Here is a 20,774-nt window from a genome sequence, read left to right as displayed (position 1 = left end):
GCCCCTGGGTGGCTCAGTTGGTTAAGCAACTGCCTTCAGCTCAGGTCGTGATCCCCTGGAGTCCTGGAATCGAGTTCTGCATCAGGCTCCTTGCTCTGCAGGAAGTCTGCTTCTCCCTCTCACCTTCTCCCCTCTTGTGCTCTCTCTCTCTCTCAAATAAATAAATAAAATCTGAAAAAAAATACTAGGTAGGAAAGTGGATATTTATTTAATATACACAAAGGTATAGCAACATTTTTAAAATTAAAAACACAAGAAAAATTACAAAATACTGGATTTTTTGTGTGTCACATTACTTCTTCATAAAATATTTTCCTAAATGTTCATCTGTATAATTTCTGATCACCTTTTCATGCAGCATATTGCAATGTAATTATGTATAAAACTAATAGATCCCAAGAGTTCTCATCACAAGAAGAAAATATTGTTTTGTCTTTTCTCTTATATCTGTATGAGATGATGGATGTTAATTAACTAAACTTATGATGGTAATCATTTCACAATATATGTAAGTTAAGTCATTAAGTTATACACCTTAGAGGTAAAAAGTCAATAAAACTGGAAAAATAATAGACATATTATACAATATTTCTTTTCCAAAAGTTTGTGGTTTAGAAAATCATCTTTTAGCTACATAACTCATTAACGGTAGCTTTGTATAAGATTTTATAATTTGTATTAAAATTGGGCAAATTGGCGTGCTTGGGTGGCTCAGTGGGTTAAGCCTCTGCCTTCGACTCAGGTCATGATCTCAGGGTCCTGGGATCGAGCGCCAAATTGGGCTCTCTGCTCGGCAGGGAGCCTGCTTCCCCTTCTCTCTCCCCCTGCCTCTCTGCCTACTCATGATCTCTCTTTCTCTGTCAAATAAATAAATAAAATCTTTTTTAAAAATTGGGCAAATTTGGGGGCACCTCTTGGCTCAGTTGCTTAAGCACCTGCCTTCAACTCAGGTCATGATCCCAGGATCTTGGGATGGAGCCCCATGTCAGGTTCCCTGCTCAGTGGGGAGTTTGCTTCTCCCTCTCCTCTGGCTCTCCCCACCCGCTTGTGCTCTTTCTCTGTCTCAAATAAATAAATAAAATCTTTTTTTAAAAATGGACAAATTTTAAGAAATGTCTTTCACTTATAAGCTATAAGATTTAGGACTTCATTATGTTTCTAACAGAAAAGAGCGTCCATTTTCATCAGGCATCTATGAGAGCTATACCCTCATGTTGTAATTTTCTATGACTAATGACTGGACAGATGTTCCATAAACTAGTTTTTGGTTCCATACATATGAACTTTGACTCTGCTCTAGTATCATGCCACTAGCTGAGTCAGCAAAACAAATTTGTGAAATATTTCTAAAATCCACTCTTACCCTGGATTCTTAGCAAGAACTTCAACATACAAGGTGCCAAAGAAGAAAATGTGCTCCCCATCTTCTTTCAAAAAACCTAGAAATAATGAATCATTGAAGAGTACTTCAAAAACTAATGATGTACTATATGTTGGTTAATTGAATTTAAAATAAAAAAAAAGAAAGAAATGGGATCCTTCCTTCAAATGTATGGATCCTGAGTTTGGAGACATAGCACTGATTCTAAGAAAGAAGAAGATAAGAATGGAGACAGGAGCTGAGAAAATACCTCAGAAGATTAACTAAAATGCAATTGCCTTTGAACCTAAGAGTACTGTTCACACATTTATCTTTTCAGTGTTATGCAGAATGACTGGAAAAGGGTGACAGTTCTGGGCTGGATTTAGTCTATGCATGCACCTCAAGAACATGAGAAAGAAGATATAAAAGTCACTGACCTTCAGAAAACACATGGAAATTTCCACAAAGAGCAATAGGTACAGCCTTCAGCGTGTGAGTTACTGATTTAAAACACAGACACAGGATTCCCGAGAGTCAGCGCAGGAGCCACATTTTCCCTGAGGTGAAGTTGGCAAGTACCCAGACACATGTGCGGCCAGCACTCAAGTCCCATATAACACCCACAAGTGTACATTCTGGTCCTTTCCTCTAATCCTTCCTGTAGGTAAGAGACTACATCTAGTTCAATCAGTGAGTTTTAATTTCACCTGTGACAAGTGGCAGCTTCAATTTCTCATTTCTTTATAATTTCTGTAGACTTCTTCCCAGCTCCCCATCTTCCTTATACATAGTTTTAAAATTTCTGTCTCTTGATTGTCTTTCTGGATAAAGTTGGCCAGAAAATGTCTCTTTCATAAATAATTTTTAAAGTATAATAAATCAGTTACAAAAAGACAAACACTGTAGTATGACATTTCTATGAGGACCTAGAGTAGTCGAATTCATTTAAGCAGAAAGTAGAAGAGCTTGCTAGAGGGCCTGGGGGCAAAAAAGAGGTGTTTAATAGTATAAAGTCTCAGTTTTGCAAGACGAAAAAGTCTGGGAGATTGTTTGTATAATAATATGAACATAAGTAAGACTAGGTACATTTAGAAATGGTTAAAATGATGAACTTTATGTATTTTTATCATAAAAAGGAAAAAAAAATTATCTGCATCTCCAAACCTTTGACCACATGTGTGAAATGGTCACCCTTCTTTTTAGTTTTACTATAAGATCAAGTATCTTATACCACTTCATAACAGATTTGCTGGATCCCTCAGCCATCTCATTAAGGAAGGTCAAAGAATGTGTCCTTTCAATAAATACATTTTATAATCCACAGAAGAAAGTACTTCCATGCTCTCCCAGGCTTTCTTGAGTTCTATAATCAACAGAAATGGTAATTATAATTGTAAATTGCTTGGAATTGTAATATTATCTTTTTGTTTTAATGGCAAATTGAAAGAAGAGGGACAATAATGCTTCAAGGTCCTCATCTATATAAGAACAGGCTTGAAGCAATCCCTTGGTAAATGCTCGTTTTGCCAGAGAACTTTGAAATATATTAGCACGTAGTATTCTAGCATTATGAGAACAGACATGAAAATGCATTGATTCTCACTTGACATTTTTCTAATTTGAAATCTCTTTGTGTTTACTACTCAAGGTGTTTTTAGATTGATTAATAACTCATTACCAAATTCAGTGTTCCCAGGAAGAGTTGAATGATGTGGATTGTATTTGTCCATCAAGATCCATTCTCCCCCTTCTCCTGGACCCGGTCTCAACCTTCCTTGCAATTAGTCATGCCCATATAATGGAATTTTATTCAATGCATTCTAAGTAAAGGTTAATTGCCGCCCAGCTATAAGCCCAGTGCATAGAAAACTCCTAGCACTCTCTACCATGCTCCCTCTCTGACCGGTATGGTCATGTCTGTAGAGTAATTGGAGGCCACATGTTGATGATTGCAAAGAAGAAAAAAATACCTTCTTTCGTGCCAGCAGCATTACATGTTTAGGTCTCTGTTGTGCAATATGTTAACTTACCTTAAATAATTCAAGGTTAAAGTAAACAAGCAAACTGAAGAAATTTCATTTAAGACAGACATTTAAGTGTAACTCCCCCACTCCCAAATCCTACTTAGCAGAGATCATTGAAAAGAAGCCCATAGGAGCACCTGGGTGACTCCGTGGGTTAAAGCCTCAGCCTTGGGCTCAGGTCATGATCCCAAGGTCCTGGGATCAAGGCCTGCATTGGGCTCTCTGCTCAGCGGGAGCGGGGGTGGAGGGGGCCTGCTTCCCCTCTCTCTGCCTCTCTGCCTACTTGTGATCTTTGTCAAATAAACAAATAAAATCTTTAAAAAGAAAGAAAGAAAGAAAGAAAAGAAGCCCATAAAACTGTGTTAAAGGCCCTGGTAGAATGTCTGGGGTGATCCTCAAACATAAAGGGTCATTGAACTGACAAGGGTTAAGAGTGGCACCCAGAAAATTTAGAAGGGAGAAGTAGGTCAATGTCTTCCACTTGTTCAAACCTGTCAACTCTGCCAATTCTAGGAATGGCAACTGCATCACCCTTTCATCTCATAAATACATATCCTTGCCCGAAGTTTATTGAAAAGTACATCCGTTAGCGAGCGAAGTAGGATTGGGCAGAAGGAAAAGTTAATTTCCAATACAATTTCATCAAAGTCTGAACTGAGCACATAAGGAACTCTGGAGCTGGAACAATTCTTCAGAAATAAACCGATTGAGGCATACTAGGTCAGGCTTATTTACGCTTCCATCACCAGTCGTTGGATATGGGCTGCCAAGTGGGCTAAACAACTCACTTCTGCTCAGTGTGTCTCCTAAAGAAAATACTCAGTTGAGATCTGTTGACTGACAATCCTTCCAGTCACTGGAGGAACTGTTTCAATCCAAGGTGCTTGATGCTCTACAGTATCCATTAGAGGGAGGGTCCCTACACAGCTGGAAGTACGTCTAAGTGTTGCCCTAACTGCTAATAACCCACTTACTTATGTTTATTCCTACCAAATATATGCCATAGTCCTTATGAGTAGCTGTACTATTTAATGGTAATTTCAGTATTTAATTTAGAAAGGGCCTCAGTCAGAAGAAATAGAAATCATATCCACGAGCTGTATTAATGGGTTGTTCATGATTATTTCCTAGAACAGAATACAAATGGTAAACATGAGTTCAAGAGAAATATGGCTAAGAATTTGAAACAGTCCTGTGAGAGACCTTGTCTATCTAAAGTATATCCATTGTTAATCACACCCTAAACAAGAAAATACAATGGTACTGCAGATAACTTAAAACCACCATTTTTAAATTGATTACTCTAATTTTGGAATAGAAATGGAGATGTTAAAGGTATTAATTGACTTTAAACTTGGTTTGACACACAGCATTTAGCTTTCTACATTGTGGCTTATGCTTATTACATTGGTGTCTGTTCCAAAATGAAATCTGATGATTTGTTCATTGACACTTGGAAAAATTAAAAAAATACTTAAATAAATATACAGCCTCTGAAAAATAAAATAATGGTGCCAAGGAGGGGTAAATATGAGTTATTCAAATCAATATTCCCCAGTGATCTGCCTTATTGTTTCCTATCTATTTTGAAGGAAGTATCATAAAAATCATGTATACTGATTATATTTAGAAAATTGTCTAAGTCTCAGTACATCATTAGAAATTGTATTGGTAAATATGAACTGACACAATTGTACTTAATTAAACTTAGATTTAAATAATCATTTCAAAATGGAGTACATTAATAAGTAAGTATAATCTGAGTATCAATATTTATCTTTTTTAAAAAAGAGTTTATTTATTTAGCTGACAGAAAGAGAGAGACAGCAAGAGAGGGAATATAAGCAGGGGGAGTGGGAGAGGGAGAAGCAAGCATCCTGTAGAGTGGGGAGCCCCGATGTGGAGCTCCCTCCCAGGAGCCTGGGATCATGACCTCTGCAGATGCTTAAGGACTGAGCCATTCAGGAACCCTGAGTATCAATATTTTATCAATAAATATTTTCTAGGTGCCTTTGCTTATGTTGGTACAGCTATGGAAAGTTTAATGATCCTGAGATACGTGGAAAGGACTCTCAACAAGGTGTTGTGAGTGAGGGGTAAGTGTAGCAGCTAATGAATATTCAAACTGCTTAGGGATTGAAATGATAGAACACATAGCAGAGAGCCCAAGACCTTGTCTATTTATTGTGCCTCCAACAAAGCACTAAGTGGACAATTAATTAATTTTGGCAGTAGTGCCTAGGCAGGTATTTCGGAGATTATTTCCATTACTCTGTAGAAAAGATATTCAGGACTGGGGCAGAAATGGAGATGGGCCAAGACGACTTGGAACAGATTGGAGAAAAGTGGGTTCTGGGTTCTGAGTGTGCAGTGCTTGCCTTTACCAGCCAAGGGTTAGATCACAGACTAACTCAGACAGAGAAGCATTCCCACACACTTACCAAGACCAACACATCAGTAATGCTAGTGGGGATATCAATATCCAAAGACTGAGCATCCTCATGGAAGTCAGGGGTAGTGGTTTCTTTGTGTAGCTGGTTGAGTGAGGTTCAGTAGGGTGAAGTAAATTCCATACTTTTGTTTATATTGAAATGTATTGGGATGCCTGGGTGGCTCAGTAGGTTAAATGTCTGTTTTTAGGATCCCAGGTTCCTGGGATGGAGTCCCGAGTCGAGTCCAGCTCTCTGCTCAGCAGGGAGTCTGCTTCTTCCACGCCCTCTGCCCCTGTCCTGTGCTCTCTCTTTCTCTCAAATAAATGAACAAAATCTTTAAAAAGTATTATTTTTACATAAAATCCTAATTGATACATCTTGACCCATAAAATCAATACCATTTAAAGTAGGCAAAAGCAATTTTCTAGAAAACGCATTTTTTTTAAGATTTTTTAAAAGTTTTTATTTATTTGACAGACAAAGATCACAAGTAGGAAGAGAGGCAGGCAGAGAGAGAGAGAGAGAGAGAGAGAGAGAGAGGAGGAATCAGGTTCCCCACTGAGCAGAGAGCCAGATGCGGGGCTCGATCCCAGGATCCTGGGATCATGACCTGAGCTGAAAGCAGAGGCTTTAACCCACTAAGCCACCCAGGTGCCCCTAGAAAACACATTTTTAAGTACTTCTCATCAGTTAGCTTTTGCTATATTGTGTTATGCATACAAACTGTCCCAACATTTCAGTGGCTTACATGTTAAGGGGCATTTTTGCCTTTAAAGCAGTTTTAAGTCTGTTCTGTGTCTACAAATAAGAAACCAGACTGAATGAACAGGTTCTATATGGATCATGTGATGTGATTATCACAAGGAGGGAAGAAAATGAAGGACAAAAACGTGATGGTCCTTAGAGTTCCTACTGTATGCATCACACATAATTTCCACTTGCATCCCATTGGCCAAAAAGCATCACATAACCAATGGTATGGCAAGATAGATTCCTCCCTGGGAAGCACTGCTTAACATAGCAGTGGGCAGAGATGTAAAATCTTCTGACATCTGAGGAAAGAACAATTTGGAACCGTTGTTTATAAATTAAAAAATAAAAAAAAAAGTACACTTTCATGAATTTCTATGAAAGCCAAATGAAAATGGCTCCATGATAAGATAACATGTATGAAATATTTTATAGTCAATGTTTGTTCTTCAAACCTAAAGAAACTATTAAGGTATTCATAAGAAACCAAAGGTCTTACAATTGACTTCATGGGGAAGCTTATTTTGAAAGCGTCTAGGTTTCTTTTAGTTCTTGAGGTCAAAAATTGAATGACCTGAGAGATATAGATTCCTTGTAGGGCTCTGGAACACTTGCTATATGGATTTTATAAACATCAAAGATGTTAGAGAAGTTTATTTTTCCTCTTTTCTATTAGATCAAAAACATAGAACTCCTATAATTTTTGTTCCATCAAAATCCTACTAAAAAAAACATAAGTTTTGCTTCTTTGCACAGAAAGCTATCCTTTAGATAGATAAGGAGAAAATCTGAACTATGAGAACTCAGACATCTTTATAAAAAATAATATCAAAGATAGTGACACTGGTTGCTTTTTGGGAGAGCAATGTGAATATTAGAATTCAAAGCTGGAGGGGAATTCCTTTTCCTATATACGATTTTTGCCTTTTCAGTAATGCCCTATACCCTGTATTACCTGTTCAAAATACACAAACAAAACCAAGTTAATACTTACATTGAATTACATAATTCCAGGAACTCTTTTTTTGACATCGCCCATCTTTCTATCCATTTTACCCTTTTGTTTGGAGAGCAGAGAAAAGGTATTATTTTGTAATCAGTTGTATTTCTTATTAAAATTCCACCAAAAATGTATTTTTATTTTTATTTTCTGTTCTTTTCTCTTTCCCTATGTCTCTTTTGCTATTTTTTTTCCAGAATTGTTCTGTCCCACAAGTCTTTTCAAATAGCTAATAAGTGATTAGTACAATCTATCCTAAAATTCAAGAGATTGGAAATGGTTTTCAAGAAGGCACTTCTGAGTGAATATAAATAGTGTGGGGAAATGAAAGAAAAAGATCCATTCTAAAAAAGGTGATTTATTGCCAAGGTGCAAATGTAAACAGAACGTGATCAGACTTGAGAAGAACATAGCTGCTATTTCATAATACACAAATAGATTATTTGTTTTGATGCCATTCTACACCTCTAAACTAACTGGTGTACCAAATGCACACTCTCATTCTCTACCTTCCCTCTAACTTTGTAGATACAGTTTTTCCTCTTCCGTATAATTCTAACTTGCTATAAAAATTCAAGTAATAATTTCCTTTTCAAATATGTGCATTAGTATGGGATTAAATAAAAAAGATAATGGGGGTGCCTGGGTGGCTCAGTGGGTTAAGCCGCTGCCTTCGGCTCAGGTCATGATCTCAGGGTCCTGGGATCGAGTCCCATATCGGGCTCTCTGCTCAGCAGTGAGCCTGCTTCCTCCTCTCTCTCTCTCTCCGCCTGCCTCTCTACCTACTTGTGATCTCTCTCTGTCAAATAAATAAATAAAATATTTTAAAAAAAATTCTAAAAAAAAAAAAAGATAATGATTAATTTTCAGGCTGAATATAATTAAGTTGATATTTGAAACTCACAAAAAGGAACAATGTAGTATGTAGTTATCATCATTATTGTTTTTGGTCATGTATTTAAAGCCCGCTAATGGGAATTTTTCTTCAAGCCAATTTTGCTTATGCATGAAATCTTATGATTGCTTAGTTATTATGATGAGATTATTGTTGATTTTACTTATATAGGAGTTGGAGATGTTCTAAAATAAAAGTGCTATCTTTTGCTCTTTGTATATTATAACTATGCAGTCAATATTAAAATCATCAATCAAGTTATCAACCATAGAGATAATATCAAAAATGATAATTTCTCAAAATAAATATGTAAGCTACTGAACATGTGCTTTAAAAATACCTATAATATTCCAACATATTTATCTAAAATAAGAATATCATGTTTGCATTTGCTTCATAACAAATCATAGTGGCTTAATTATTATAGCAGCTTAATGCAACAACTGTCTATCTAGGTCATAATTTCTATAGGTCTGAAATTTGCTCCATGGTGAGTTAGGGGGTTCTTGGTTCTTCTAGTCTGGGCCAGACTCTGCTGATTGTGGTCAGCGTTGCTCATAAGTTTATGGTCTACTGGTCAATCAGTTGCATATGACTGGTCTAAGATGATTTAGCTGAGATGTCATATGTTTTCCTCATATGATCTCTATTCACCAGAAAAAAAAAAAATATATATATACACACACACACACACACACACATATATACATATATGTATATGTATATATGTGTGTGTGTGTGTGTGTGTGTGTGTGTGTGTATATATACACACACACACACATGCATACATATATATATATATATTTTTTCCCCCATGTGGAAGAGTTGGCAGAGGCCTTAAAAGCAAAAATGAACAAACTCCAATGTGCAAGTATTTTTCAAGCAATTACCTAGTCATATTTGCTACTGACTTTGGACCTATCATGTTCCACGTTCAAGACAAGAATCAGAGTAGATGGAGACTACTGAAGGAATGGATACAGAAAGATGTGAGCAAAATGGAAATCAAGACTACCCCAATCTACCATAGTTGTAAAATTCATACAATTACCAAACATTGCAGCTGTCTCCTTTCATTTCTCTTTACCTCTTTACTTTCTTTCTTTCCTTCCTCATTCCCTACTTATTTTCTTCCTTTAATTTTATGTTCTGGCTTCAGATAGCTTTCTTTGGCTTCTTTACTTAACCCTAGCATTTGATTTCACATGTAAGTTTTTTAAGGATTTACTTATTTGTTTGAGAGAGTGTGTGTGTGCCTGAATTGGGGTGGGGGGCAAGGCAGAGGGAGAAAGAGGAAGAATCTCAGGTAGACTCCCTGGGAACACAGGGCCTGTCTCCAGACTCCATCCTATGACCCTGAGATCATGACCCGAGCAGAAATCAAGAGTGAGACACTTAGCCTACTGAGCCCCCCGAGCACCCCTCCCATGTAACTTTTTATTTCCCTTATATTTAGAATACTAAGATTTCAGCCAATGAAACTTATTTTTTATTTCTCTCCTTAGTTGATTTTCATGTATAGCATTCAATCTCTTCTCCGTGCCACTGAATGACTTATTCTGAACAAGTTCTTTACACATGACATGGGTGCAAGCATGACTTTTCCCAAATCAGCGTGTGAGAAATAAATCCTGTAACTATCTCCCACTGGGAACCATTAAGCGGCTATAACAGTAGTTCAGAGTCAGCTTTCTCGCCCGTAATATTAAAGATCGCCCTCCATTCCCTGAGGAATATCTTAAGTTGGGTACTATCTCTCACTTGGCAACCATAAGCAGCAGCTCTTAGCAAAGATATTTTAAAAGGTGCTCTCCAATAGACCCTAGACTCCTATCACCACGTGGACTCTACCTCTTATCACAAACTGTGTCAACACATAATTAACCTACTGAATGGTAAGTGCAGAAAGGAAACACAGTGAAATATAGGAAAAACTCAGACATTTTAACAAAAGTATGCAGCATTTCTAAACACTGAAGTAGGAAAAAAAAAAAAAAAAAAAAAGCAAGAGAAACCTCAGACTAGATTTATCCAAAAGGGATATTAAAAAGATCATGCCTTGGGGTGTCTGGCTGGCTCAGTCAGTAGAGCGTGTGAGTCTTGAGTCTTGATCGCAGTGTCTCACACGGGTTCAAACCCAGTGTGTGGCATAGAATTTACTTAAAAAACAAAACAAAACAAAACATGACTTTTTATCAGAATATAATTTTCCTGGTTCCAACATCAATTAATGCCAAATAACTAAGCACTAAATTTCAATTATTCTAGTGTTTATATAAATCCCAGGTTCTGTGCCATTAGAAGAACTGTGCAAATGGGAGAAATAATACTGCTGATTCATTAGTTTTCTTCATTTGTTCCTGTAAGATATACTTTGTATTTATGGGGGGAAATAATGCTGAGATATTCAGTGTTTAGAATTTCTCATCTTTTACTTCAGTTGATTTTCCAGAAAAGTGCCAAGCCAATTCAGTGAGAAAAGGATAGTTTTTTTCAACAAATGGTGTTAAGAAAACTGGATAAGCTCACATGAAAAGATTAACTTAGCCCTTACTTCATACGACACTTTTTAAATAATTTTTTTAATTTTTTAAATTCAAAATGGGTCATATTCGAAAGTGTAATATCTAGAACAATAAAACTATTAGAAGAAACTGTAGGAAAAAATCTTTGCTACCTCTAGTTAGGTGAAAAGTTCTGGGATAATAGTATCAATAGCAGAATCCATATTTAAAAAAAGATAAATTGGAATTTTTCAAAATAAAAAAGAAAGCAAATTTTGCACTTCAAAAGACACCATTAAAATTAAAATACTGAGATAAAATACTTGCAAATTATATTTCTTTTAATTTTCTGAATATGTGGAGAAAGCTTACAATTATAAGAAGACAATTCCAAAGAAGAATGAGGCAAAGATTGAAATTTACATTTTACCAAATACATATATATATATATATATATATACGTATGTTTAGTAGTTACATGGAAGGAAACTCATGCTCAACATTATTAATCATTAGAGAAATGTAAATTGAAACCACAATAAAATGCCACTAGATACCACTTTTTCCCACTAGAATAGTTACAATAACAATGACAGATGACATGAACAGTTGATAAGTATATATGGGAAACTGGAGACCTCTAACACTATTGGCATGAATGTAAACTGGTAGAATCACTGAAAAACTGTGTGACAGTTTCTTTAAAAAATAATAATAAGTGTAATATGAAAAATTGATTCAATTTGTAGAACTATTTCTAAGGAAATGAAAACATATGTCCACATAAAGACTTGTACTTGACTCAGCAGCATTATTTACATAGCGAAAAAGTGGAAAAAATCCAATGTTTATCAACTGGTGAATGGATAAACAGAATATGAAACATGGAAAAAATAAAATACTATTTATCAACATGAGTGGAATGGGTTAATGATACCGAACAATGATGTAGCTCAAAAATATTATGCTAATTACAAGAAAGCAGCTCAGAAGACCATATATTATAGAAGTCCACTTATACTAAATGTACAGAAAAGGCAAATCTATGGAGATAACTACGTGATTCCTTGGGACTGGTTAGAATTAAAGACTGACTGACTGCAAATTGGTTCCAGGAATCATATTGGGTGATTTGAATATTTTATTAAAGATTTTATTTTTAAGTAATCTCTACACCCAATGTAGGGCTTGAATTTACAACCCCAAGATCAAGAGTTGCATGCTCTAACGACTGAGCCAGCCAGGTGCCCCTGATTTAAATAATTTAAAATTGGATTCTGGTGATGGTTCCATAATGGTACAAATTTATCACAACTCATTGAATTGTACATTTAAAGTGAATGAACTTTATGGTTTGTAAATTGTAATTCAATGAAGGTGCTAGAAATAAAGGACATAGGGAATTGTGAGGATTTTTTTCAAAATGGAGCTGTCAAGGAAACGAGAACTGGCATAGGCACATATGTTATTGATCTGATATTAATAGAAAAATAAATCTTTTCTCCTCTAAAACCAGCCATGGTTCATACCATGTATAATAGCAATAAGAAGAATAACTTTTATTTTTCCTTTCATAATGTCATTTGGCATGAGTATTTTAACCTTCCTTATCATTCTACCACTCTGTAAGCATAAAAATGTTCAGCTTCTTACGTATTAATTAGGCACTTCTAGTATCAGGAAGCTTCTTGTATTTTCAGGCAGATAACTGTACCTTTCAACTATACCCGCTATTAAAGGTTGACTTTGCACTGTAACTTCTGCCCTAGTTACCTGTTTGCAGACACGGTTGGATGCTTATTCAACTAAAGACACAGAAGTTAACTGTGCTTATTGTCTTAAGGAAGCTTTCCCCAAGCTCTCATTATCATTTTGGAACTTTCTAAGCAAGCAGTATTCCTTTTATCTTTTTGAGTATTTTAAATATTCAATATTTCAAATATTTTAAAAATATTTTGTCTTTTTGAATATTTCTGTTCATTATACTTTGGGTTACTTTTGTTTCCTTTGGGCAGTCATATTTTACTTTAATTATATAATATTTATAGTGTAACAAAACTCTTGTTTGTACTCATGCATAAAGCTATTTGGACAGGTTTTTATCACCCAGGACTTCTAGATCTTAGTTAAGCAACAATTAAGAAATTTGGTATCCTAAGGGCACCTGGATAGCTCAGTGGGTTAATTTTCTGCCTTTGCGGTGAGGTCAAGATCTCAGGGTTCTGGGATCTAGCCCCGCATTGGGCTCCCTGCTCAGTCGAGAGCCTACTTTTTCCCTCTCCCTCTCCCTCTGCCTCTCCTTCTGCTTGTGCTCTCTCTCTCTCTCAAATGAATAAATAAAGTCTAAAAAAAAAAAATTGGTATCTAAATTTTTTTTTGTAATGTAATTATATTCAGTATCTAAACTTTGCTCTAATCATCTTTTTATTGTAAGTGGAATGAAATTTGTTTGGCTGTTTATCAGAAATTATGCTTATCTTTGGGTTCCCTTGATAATTATGCTAATTTTTTTGGGTTTTTTTTTGTTTGTTTTTAAGATTTTATTTATTTATTTGACAGATAGAGATCACAAGTAGGCAGAGAGGCAGGCAGAGAGAGAGAGAGAAGAGGAAGCAGGCTCCCTGAGGAACAGACAGCCCAATGTGGAACTTGATCCCAGAGCCATGACCTGAGCTGAAGGCAGAGGCTTTAACCCACTGAGCTACCTAGGCGCCCCGATAATTATGCTAAGTTTAAAGGGATTATTCATCATGTAGAGGCCCCAGATACTCAAAGGAGTGCAGGTTTGTATATTTTCTTCTTCTACTATAAGTCTAGTATGTCCACTCTAGAAGAAAATAGAATGACGGCTCTATATTTGTATTATATTGGTTTACTTTCATGTATTTATTTTGTTGTTGTTTTATGATGAGTCAAAATTATCCATCTCTCCCTACTTCAATATTTTATTATTTTCAAGAGGGGTCTTGGGACTGTGGCTTAGCCCTCCTGACACAAGGCTGAGTGGATAGTATTACTAAACAAGGAAAATGACCTTCACTTGCCCATTGCCTTCATATTCTTTTTATTTATAAACTTAACCTTACCCAAAATCTGTTGTTTTGGGGTCACAACCTCAGGAGTTTCTCAGGTAAAATTTGAAACTGACCCCATACACAGCGAGCAAGGAGAGGCCTAAGAATGAGGCTGGCCACTCCAGATCGCTAGCTGGCAGGTTTGAAAAGCAAAGGAACTTACAGTATAGGCTATGAGAGTTGATCTGGGCTCTGTCTGGCTCACCAGAATCTTAAAAGTTTATATAAGGCCTTACCTGGATTTAGTCACATATATACTCGATGGTCGCATTAATACCCGGATCTCTCAAGGTCATGTTGGCTCTCTCAAGGTCATGTTCTCAAAAACAGATGAACTGCATTCTTGAAAAATTGTGGGAACTGAGGGCATAAGGCACATTCCAAAGACAGAGGAGACGAGGATTGCAGGTCTGGCTCCCAATAGAACCAGAAGTCTCTCTTCTCTCTGACCTCCTCTGACAGCTCTTTGTGGCTTTCTACAGCCTGGAGTCACTTTGTAGTTGTTTAATTGTACCATTCAGGGTCAGCCTGAATCCAAGGAGCAAATTAGTAACATACATAGCTGAAGACCAAATTGATGTAGGTTTCCTGGTATGTTTGACCTCATACACAGATGCTCAGAAAGAAATCTGGAAATAAGAGAGAGGTTTAGAAATAGCACAACCTCTTTTCATTTCTTTTTGTCTTTTTTTCTTTTCTCTCGACTTGTGTGTGGTTTTGAAAAATACGATTTCTTTTTTTCTGATTGTTCTATTTCAATGGCAGACATTTGACCATAAAACCTAATGTCACAACAAACACTAAAATATGTTCTTTTATTTAGATATTTTTTAAAAGAGAGTAATGGTAAAGACAAATAATAATGTAGCCAACCCAATTAAAAAAAATAAATGGATGATAAATATATATATATATATATATATATACGAAAGAAGAGATTAAAACTATGAAAAATGAAAGACATTGATATAAAATACATTTTAGAATTATACATTGAATATGGTTATATTAGTACACCCGGTTTTGAGTATTTATACTTCTAGAAGACCTGATATCAGAGATATATCGTAAAAGCCACTAATTAGGAAATCAGTAGATTTTGCTTTGAAATAAGTAGGTATTTTTTTTAAAATAATGTAATATCTATAAGGGAGCAATTCTCATTAAGTTAAGCAGTTTTTCAGAACCAAGGATGTATTCATTCAAGAAAAATTAGTTGTATATACATTTTATAGAAAAAACATAAAATATATTTTAACTTTTAAAATCTCAAATGTTTATTGAGCTCCAAAATTTGAATCTTTTAAATTTATGATAGATGTAACTTATAGGCAACCAGAAATAAAGTTTTTAAATACAGACAATACTCAGATTTGGGGATTTATGATGTACTCCTAAGCTATTAACTTGTGCTTGAATTTTTAGAATGCCTACTCTCTGATAACAGTGAAATTCAATGCATATTTATGCTTATTTTATGGTTTGTTTGCAATTAATTTATTATTAATGTTACTATTTTTACCATGCAGTTGACACCCAGGTATATAATTATATCACAGAGTACCAAAATAATTTTTTTCCAAAATACTTTTGTCACTTTAATTTTCTTTATAAAAATGAATATTAAATTGGATTTACAAATAGATTAAAAAATAAACAATTTTTTCTTAATATTTTATTTTTAAGAAATCTCTACATCCAACATTGGGCTCAAACTCACGGCTCCGAGATCAAGTCACATTTTCTACTGAGACAGCCAGGTGACCCCAAAATAAACAACTCTCAGTTTTGTAGTTGCTCTAACATATGTTGTTGTAATATACTTACAAATTTTTCATAACACAAGTCCTAGACCCAGACCAGGCTAGATTTACAGAAGTTTCAAGCCTGAATTATATAAATCTTATTACTTATCCAAATTGTATTAATCTTTTAGTATCTCGTTTAAAACAACCTATATTTTGTGGTCTTTCTAAACAACTTCAAGACATGTTACTATTACTTACAATTCTTGCATTTCTCACTTTCACATATTCGTTAATAGCCATGGCTGTTCCTAAAAGTGTTTCCCATAATGGGGAGTAGAAGTTTGTAGGAAGGTAGAGTTGGATTCTACTGAATCCCACAGGCTAAGGAGCAGCCCACAGGCTAAGGAGAAGTTATTGAAAGTACATATATAAGGGCGCCTGGGTGGCTCAGTGGGTTAAAGCCTCTGCCTTTGGCTCAGGTCATGATCCCAGGGTCCTGGGATCCAGCCCCACATTGGGCTCTCTGCTCAGCGGGGAGCCTGCTTCCTCCTCTCTCTCTCTCTGCCTGCCTCTCTGCCTACTTGTGATCTCTGTCTGTCAAATAAATAAATAAAATCTTAAAAAAAAAAAAAGAAAGTATATAGATAATTCAATTAAGCAGGTGTAATTTTGAGCAAAAAAAAAAAAAAAAAAAAAAAAAAGGATGGCATTAGAGTGAGAGCCACTGAGTGTGCACCATGGTCCTGAATCCTGATACTGATTGTCTATGTGATCTTGAGCAAAAGATATTTCTTCTCCAAGCCTCAGTTATGTCATCTATAAAATGGCAATAAAAATACCTTCTGACATTATTGCTGTGACATTTCAATGATATAATAGTTAATGCCAAACACACACATGGTCTTTAAAAACCAGTTCCTTCCATATAGAGTTGAGTCTTATGTGCCCTTCTAATCAAGACAGTGAGAACATTACTGGAGTGGGCATGATCTCTATCTGTTTGCAACTCTGCTGAATCTGAAATTCACTGCTTTGTGACAAAGCTTTCTGCCGCTTTTCCTTTTCAAATGTTACATTTATTTCTGTTCCCAATGAAGATGCATTTATAATCTTGGGACAAAACAGTATTCCATTGTAAGAATACTTAGTTGATACGTAGTGCATGATAAAATAGGTAGTTGCTATAAATTCCTGAGGGCAAGAGACTTTTTCTTTTGTCTCCAGAGATTATAGTGTTTATTATTTTGCATTTACCATTCACCCCAACATAAAATGCTGCACATTGCAGAATTCAAGAGTTATTTGTTCAATAGATTATTAAGAAATCAGTCAGTTCATGAGTTAAAAATATTATTTCTTAATAATCAAGATTTTTCCCACCACTTATATCAAGAACTATAGAACTGCTATATTCAGATTCCATATTCAAAAGACAGTGAAGAAATATTAAAGGCAAGCTTTAGAGATCAGTGATTATTAAAATGATCTCTGGAGTTCAGATACCATAACTCAAATCCTGACTCCATTGATTACTATGTTTATGATCACTGTATGTTATATAACTTCTCTATGACTTTGTTTTCTCATTTCTAAATTGAAGAAAATAATATTGTCACCTCACACTATGAAAATATACATGAAATATTTAGCCCCACATCTGCCATCTAGTAAGAGTTCAGTAAATATTAACCCATTTGTTAGTACTAATAGTTGTTGTAGTATTCATTATTGCTATTGGATAAGTAGCTGAATCTCTTATTTCATACTTTGCGGTAGTAGTTTCTGTCCCAGTTATTTCAAACGATCAACTTACCCTAGTTTATCTGGGTATTCTGCCTTAAAATCGGAATCCCAAAATATTTGACATCATAGATCTGTAAATTTGTCTTCTTCTACCCCTTGTTAATGACATAACTGTTATCCTAGGATATCAGATGTCAAGTTACATTTTCTTAGACCCTCTGATTTCGGTTGCAGCTGAGAAGACAGATTCATGTGGAGGTGATCCACTTTCTTGTTCAGGGTGCATCCCTCAGGTGACCAGGGCTTGTCTTTGCTTATAACCCTCAGTCTTCTTTTACGCTGAAAAGCACGGAAGGAGTCAGTGTGCGTACATGTGTGTATATCTCAAAAGAGAGGTCGTCTAGAGAGAGAGGAGTTTCTGGCCTTTCGATTGGACGATTCCTGGAGGTATTCTGTTTACATGTCCAGAAATCCCAGTAGAATCAAGCCATGTTCCTCACAGTGTCCACTTTGATCAGGCCTCTATATTTACACTGGTTCTGGTGATCAACAGGCGCATAAATTATGTATACATGGGTCTTTGATTGATCCTCTGCTTAAGGAAAATGCAAGTAAGAATGAATAATGTCCAAGATTTAAAACACGAACACTCTGATTTGTTTTCTTCTCTCTGCTCTCTACAACTATGGTCTAATAAAAACCTCTTAACTATCCCTCTATGATTCCTTATATTCCTTTTCTCTGCTTAAAATCATTTCAGTCTGACAATAAGTACTACATAAGGAATGAAAAAAGAAAGATAAAAGAAATATGATCTTTACCCTAGACGTGCAAAACCACCTGGTAGGCAACTTCATCTTTTTGTTGTCTTAGGGTCAGGGAAGAATGAGGTAGAGTGTATTATTCTTCAAAATAATTATTTTATTTATTTATGCTTCTTTTCCTCTAGGAAGAGTATGCATCTTTGTTACACTGACATCACACTTAGTAACGTGTCTGTAATGTTCTTTGGTTGAAGAAATATAAGCAACAGTTATTTTTGTTTGAATGAGAATATCCTGGTTTCTCTCTCCTTTTCCCCTTCTATGAGATTGGAAATGTCCCATCAGCCTGTTGGGTTCTAGATTAAAGAAGCTATGAGGCAAAGTTGACCACTTATTGTTGACCAATAGCAGACATATCAAAGAGATAGAGATACTCGTTAAGAAACAAATACAAATGTCTGTGAAGGAAGGGTAAAAGCCTGAACCAAAACGATTGCAGTTGTGGATAAAGATAAAATGACGATGATGATTTTTAGTTGTATTTAAGAAATGAAGCTGACAGAACTTGCTAATTCCTTGAATATAGGTATACGGATGACAATGCTCGAGTCTCTGGCCCGTATTAGATCATATTTCAATTTGTCACATCCTTGTGATGAATTTTCCTATGTCTTTCTGTTTCTTTCTTGCCAATAGAGTAATCTTCCAGTTGCACAATTTTGATTATGTTATTCCTTTTCTAAACAGTCTCCAAGACTCCCCATTGCTAAAGAATTAAGTTCTATTTCCTTAGCCTTAATTGTCTGCCATAATTCTTTTTAAGATTTATTTCCTGCTTTTCCGGCAATTCTTTCCTTAAAGAAACTCAACTAGCTTTACTGTTCTTTCCACAAAAGTGATTTTTGAGTTTCTAGTTAAATGCCTTGTTCCAGTCATTGTTTTCACGTCAGCACTAGCTTATTTCTAGTTACTTTAAATTTTTTTACTGCCTTATTTTAGTCAGGACAGACTATGTGGTAACATATGAGCTTAAATATCTCAATGGCTTACAAATAAATGCTTTATTAACCTCATGACTACATGTTCATCCCAGGGTAGCTGAGACTCCAATGTTCTCTTATTTAATAGCCCGGGGTGATGGAAAAGCTTCTGTATGAAAAGGGTACAAACTTACATTTGTTCCTCAGTATTCTGCTTGAACACAATAATGTTCTTCTAGCCATATTCTGAAGCAAGTCACACAACCAAGTCTAGAAAGGAGAAGTACATCCCTCCTCTGAGGTGAAACAGCAAAAATCTATTTGAAAACATAGGAATATAAGTTACCAGATCATCCCTTTAAATTTATTCCAAATCCCCATCGATTTCATTAATCTGATCTCGTCCATGCATCTTCAAATGTGACTTCTTTTTCTACTTTTGCCACCAATTACTGACTATATAGCTGTCTTATCATGCCCTCAGCAGGGGTCAACAGAGTTTTCTTAGAGGGACACAGCAAAGTTTCAGCTTCACGTCATAGGTCCCTGTGGCAAGTATTCAGCTCTACCGTCATGGTGCAAAAGTAATCATAGAGAATATGGGAAAAACGGGTGAAACTGTGCTCCAATAACAGTTTATTTTCAAAAGCAGGTGCTAGTCTGTCACAGTAGTTTGCAGTTGCTTTCATTAGAGCAATGACTCTCAAACTTTGGGTGTGCATTGGGATCATCTATCTGAAGGGATGTTAAAACAGATTTTTGGATGCCACTTTTAGTGTTTCCAATTCAATAGGACTAGTGAAGGGATTGAGAATTTGCCTTTTCAATAAGTTCCCACGTAAAGCTCTTGCTAATGGTCTGGAAATCACATAATGTGACTACAGAACAAAGACAATGTTCTCTATTTCGGTGACTTGTTATTTGTGATCCACAAATGAATTCAGATAAATGAATACATGTGATTATAAAATTAAGAAATAAAAACTGTTTATAATCATCATTTTGTTAGCACAGTCCTTTCTTCACAAAAGCTAGGGGACCACAGTTAACTAGAGAATGTCCTGAATAAAATTTTACTGGCTACATGAATGAGTTACAATAAAGTTAGCTTTCACCTTTTTATAGCAACACAGCATACAGTGCTGTAAATATTACACGTTTCCATGGGTCCTTCACATGATGGACAGGTAACAAAATTGTTTTGTTTGTATAGTCTCCCCAAGCTATTTCAACTTGTCATGACACACAAAGCTTGGCTACACCAAATTCATCAACCCATTTATATTACTTCAGTGGAACAAAAAGATTTCAGAAAGACACATTAATTTTATTCTTATTCAACAGTGACATTGAAAAGACATTCTTATTTGTGCAGTTGTTTGAGCTACCAAGCCCGCTTGTAGTTACACATATTTTTAAAACTGCGGAGATTCTGTGCTCTTGAGATTTTTATATACTTAGATCAAATGATTATCCCCAATATTGCTGCATTCTTGA

The sequence above is a fragment of the Mustela lutreola genome, chromosome 5 (assembly GCF_030435805.1).
Source record: "Mustela lutreola isolate mMusLut2 chromosome 5, mMusLut2.pri, whole genome shotgun sequence".
NCBI lineage: Eukaryota > Metazoa > Chordata > Mammalia > Carnivora > Mustelidae > Mustela > Mustela lutreola.
This window is presented reverse-complemented; position numbering follows the sequence as displayed.